Here is a 5,701-nt window from a genome sequence, read left to right as displayed (position 1 = left end):
ATGGAGATTTCAGCGTTGAAGACAAACCTCGCTCTGAACAGCCAAAAAAATTCGAAGACAAAGAATTAGAGGCATTACTCGAAGAAGATCAGAGTCAAACGCAAGAGGAGCTTGCAGAATCATGGGGGTAACTCAACAAGCCGTTTTTGTACGATTGAGAGCCATGGGAATGATTCAAAAACAAGGAAATTGGGTGCCTTATGAACTGAAATCGAGAGACGTTGAAAGGCGATTTTTCAAACAGCTGATTCAAAGACAACAGAGAAAAGGTTTTTTGCATCAGATTGTGACTGGGGATGAGAAGTGGATATTCTATGACAACCCCAAGAAGAAAAAATACTACGCTAAGTAGTAGTACGCCCAGTCAATCGTTGCCATCGACCTCAACATCAACATCACGGCCGAACAACATTGTGTGTGAACATTCGAAGATCATGCTCTGTACCTGGTGGGACCAAAAGGGTCTTGTTTACCATACTACTGAAACCTGGCGATTCCATTACGGGCGATCGGTATCGGCCACAATTGATTCGTTTGAGCCATGCATTGCGAGAAAACGTCCGGAATACGAGCAAAAACATAATAAAGTTCTTATTCTTCTTCATGACAACGCTCGGCCGCATGTCGCTAAAGTCGTAAAAAAATATTTGGAAACGCTCAAATGGGATGTTTTACCGTACTCGCCGTATTCTCCGGACATTGCTTCTTCTGATTACTGGTTGTTCCGAAGGATCAGCAAGTCACCGATTCACTTCTTTCGCAAAATCGAAAATTGGCTCCAAAATTGGATCACCTCCAAAGACGAGTCATTTTTTCGAGATGGAATTCGAAAATTGCCTGAGAGATGGGAAAAAGTAGTAGGCAGTAATGGACAATATTTTAATTGATCTGTTCATTCATTTTGTTTTGAAATAAATGTACAAAAAAACGGACCGAACTAATTTGTATTCCCAATAGTAATAGAATAAGGTCGCACTAATAGAAAAATACGAGATATGTTGAATTGTTTAATTGCAGAAGCAAGATGATTTGATGATCGTAAAACCATAAGGCGCGGAAATCATAATATGAAATACTCAAGGTATTTCTAATATGAAATAACCTATGCTCCTATGTCAGTAGTGAAAATCATTGCTAAAGTATAAATGTTATTGTACAATAATAAAAAGAACAACCAGAATGAACGTCAAGTTTCTGCGACGATTCGAACTACCTGAAGACGAGTTCTGGATATAATCTATCGCATGCTCATTTTTTGCGCATGCTGGCTGTGTTTGTATTTTAGAAAAATTAAATGAAGTTTTTTTAAATGCAATACTGATATACTTTGCGTTTTACTAGTGATTTCTCGGGGTATCTTATATTAGGAGCACAATTTTTTGACTTTGCTATTTGCTCACTTTTTACATTTCTTTAATTTTCAAACAAAATAAAATTTGAATTTAATTTTATATAACATTGTCTTACAACTTATTAAATTCCCTTCCAAATGACTTATTATTTTTTTTAATTCTGTCCACAGACTTCTAGCATTTATCCAAAATGAACTCGGTATCTCATAATAGGAGCCTTTCCTCTATATATATCAATATATAGGAGTGACAAAATACAATGATTTATATCAATTATAGGTATCGGTGCACTAATAATAATAGATTATTTTAATAGATCTATACATTTTGATAAAAGCATTATTGGTTGTTTTCATATTTGTTGCAATACTTATCTGTTTGCGATTAGTTTATTTTTTAATCAATTGTTTTAATTCTCATAATTTATACACGCGACAATTTTTTTCATTATTTATTGTATTAATTCTTTTAATTCTCTGTGTGTTAAATTTATAGAAATTGGGAGAGAAATCAGTTTATTTTTATTTTCTACTTACAAGGAAATATTAAATGTCAAAAGAAGTGATTACACTCACAAAATTTCCTGACAATAATTATCGATTATATTAAGAATTATTTTTCACCAGGCTATTTTCTGCTATTTTTATATATTCTATCTTCAAGAACAATTCACGTTTTCAAGAATTTTATGTGTCCTAATAAACAATTGTTTGTTATGCCTACGCAGTATATAAGATTTGCAATTTATTATAAATAAATCGTTGCGCTTTAATGGCTGTGATATATTATAAAAAGTTAACAATATTTTATTATATTTGTGGCATACATTGATTGTTTTTGCTTGTTTTAGCAATTTAGTAGAATTGCACAAAACGGAGAATTTCTAGTAATTTATCAAAACGCAATCCAACACATAGGAAAATCCACAGGAAAACAAACATGCTATGCTGTAGGCTTTACGCCATTTTACATCATTATTGTATTTTGCAAGTACATTAAATTGTTATTGTATTTCGCAGTATATTAAATTTATAGGAAAAGATAATTAAAATAGTTAAAATAGTTAAAAATAGTTAAAATAGTAAAAATAGTTAAAATAGTTAAAAATTATCGTCGTATTTTTATTCTGTTTGCAAAAAAAGTGTAATAAAAAGTGTAGCTATTTACAAAATTTTTCGATATATAACAGATCAATTATTTCGCAATTCTTGCATATGCCATATTTGTGTTCTATCTTTAAAAACCTGACGACCTGCCCGAAAATTTTATGCACTGCAAACTAATAATTAATTGAATGAGGCAATTTGCTACTTTAAGTAATCGACTTTTTAATACGATCTCTCATATTAACACCTTGAGTCTCATAAAAGTGCATCCTGCCGTAAAACTCTTTAAGACTTACAATTAGCTAATGCGTTTTCAGACTTTCTGAGAAGATTCCCTTCTCAGAAGACACGAGAAACGCCGTCCATTACGGCTGTGAATTTAATTCTAACCAGTTACGGTTTATCAGCAAAAATACGCTAAGAATAAGTCGACAATATTGGTTGAAGTAATTCCATTTACAACTACTTTAGATTATCAGTAAACTCAATTACGCTTGCAAAATAAAAGTACTTATAAACGTGATAAGAATAGACTTTTGTTCACATTAATTTTCATAGCAGTTTTCATAAATAGTTTTGTGTTATGTATGTTTTAAATAATATTAAATAGTGCAAATGATTGTTTTATTATAAAATATCGTCGGAAATTTCTGTATATATATAAAATATAGAAGAAAGGCAAGATGATAAAGCAGATAAAATGAATTGCTAATTTTTTCAAGCTAATAACAGATAAGCCAATACTAAATTCACAAAGACTTTAGATGATAACAAATCATTATTTGTTTAATTTCAATATGACTACAGGAATGGATAATATAAGAAGAAATATGTTTTAGATGTGCTCATATATAATTATTTTATGTTAATTTGTAAGGAATAACACAATTGTAAATACTATCACTTTTTATATAAAATCGTAGTATAACTAAAAATGTATAGAATAATATACTAATATTCTTCATTTTTTATTGTTATAATATTTTATTAAATGAATATGCAATAATTGCAGATAAGATGACTTTCAATAGTAGACAAGATGAGATATTCGTGCATGTCATATTTATTAATATGTATTATAAATAAGTACTGCAAATTAATTATTTAATATCGGTACTTGTATAAATAAATCTCATATGTAATTCATTAATTTTTTCATTCTTTATTTTTTTTTAATTCTTGTTATAATATCAAAATATTATAATATAAAAAGTGTTTATTGCAACAAATCTTTTTATACACAAGAAGTGCATTTTTGCCTTTTATAATCTTACCCACTATTAAAAGTCATCTTACTGGCATATAAGAGACGAAATTGACATGTCCTTAAAGAATATATTAGGTGTACAACTTTGCTTCCGCCGTTTTTTTTCCGAAATTCGAGGCTTTATTGTAAAAAACTTATACATTTATGATTCAAAGTATTGTCCATCACCTGGCCACTACTTTCTCCCATCTTTCGAGTAGCGTACGAATCCCGCGTCGAAAAAACTGGTCATCTTTTGAGGCTATCCACGAATCGATCCAATTTTTTATTTCTTCATAAGACCGGAAGTGCTGGTCAGCCAGGCCATATGCCATTGATCGAAACAAGTGATAATCAGAGGGAGCAACGTCTGGAGAATACGGCGGGTGGGGTAGGACTTCCCATTTCAACGTTTCCTAGTATGTCTTGACTACTTTCGCAACATGGGGTCGAGCATTGTCATCTGCTGCAAAATCACTTTATCGTGTCTCTCGTTGTATTGCGGCCGTTTGTCTTTCAATGCTCGGCTCAAACGCATCGATACCGATCGCCTGTGATTGTTTCAGTCGGTTTTAACAGTTCATAATACACTACGCCGAGCTGGTACTACCAAATACAGAGCATGACCTTAGACGTCAAAATCATCGTTCTTGAAGCGTTGAAACCACTCACGACACGTTCTTTCACTAATAGCGGCTTCACCATAAGTATTTGAGAGCATTCGATGAGCCTCAGCCGCAGATTTCTTCATATTGAAGCAAAAAATTAAAACCTCCCGCAAATGACGAGAATTTGGTTCGTAAACTGACATTTTCAATCGAGAATAACTTTATGATGCAGACACAAATCGACTAATGTTTCTATGGGATTATGTTGACAGATGCCCAAGTTTATTGTATGACGTCTATGATCTACTTATTTCGACCACCACTTATCGCTAAAGCCATCTATAAGAAAACGGCGGAAGCAAAGTTGTACACCTGATAAATTTTGAAAAATTCTAATTTATTTAACAACTTTTTAATTTTTACAAATGACAACCAAGATTGTACTGAATCTGAAAAAAAATACATTATTCTTTTTACCTCATCATGGAAATTAAGGAATTAGGAAAAATTAGCAAATCTTATCCCCCTTTGTTATCTTATTCTTCCTTTCTATGCTTATAGAAATAGAAGGTAAAAGTAGATCGAACGCGAAGAAAATTAATTAGAATAAATTTCAAAATGAAGTTAAAAAAAACATGAACATTTGTTTAAAAAGAAAAAATGCATTAAATAAATATAATTTCGTAAAAATACAAAGATAATTTTGTACATTAATCGTGAGAAGGTCACTCGAATAATCACTACAAGATTGACAAAAACATTTAGCGAAGAAGATAAAGTGACAGATCGCTAAATTGCGAATGAATATGCTGATCCATCTGTCAAGATGTATCGAGAGTGAGAAAAGCCCAGGGGAATTTTTTGTATTCCGTCGGTTTTCTTATGTCTACAATGTAGAATTTTAAAGCTTTTACACGTCATAGAGAAGATGTGTGTGCTTTGGTTACCAATCTCATGCCAAACCCCTAGAGTAAGAAAATCTTTTACACAATGAAAGTTCTTGAGATATTTCATTAGTTTAAAAAATATGTCAGAGTTAGACATCTGCAAAAATTATTAAAAAATTTATCCGTGTGTCTAAGAGAGAGATATTAAAGTTATCATACTCTATTTAAATAAACTCAAAGAGAGACGACGTCTGTTGCGAATCTGAATAAATGTTTCTGGAATTTGATTATATATATAAGAAATATGAAACTCTCATAGTTAATAAGTTAGTTAATAAAAAATTTAATAATGACAAAATAAATAAATATAGCTATTTAAAATTTGTACGTGAGTTATAGAAAAATAAAAATTTTGAGAAAAAAGTTTAGTTTATTTCATTTTATTTAAATCAAGCTTAAATTATTATCATTTAACAAAATAAAGAGTATATATATATATATA

Source organism: Atta colombica, unplaced genomic scaffold, assembly GCF_001594045.1.
Source record: "Atta colombica isolate Treedump-2 unplaced genomic scaffold, Acol1.0 scaffold112, whole genome shotgun sequence".
In the NCBI taxonomy this organism is placed as follows: domain Eukaryota; kingdom Metazoa; phylum Arthropoda; class Insecta; order Hymenoptera; family Formicidae; genus Atta; species Atta colombica.
This window is presented reverse-complemented; position numbering follows the sequence as displayed.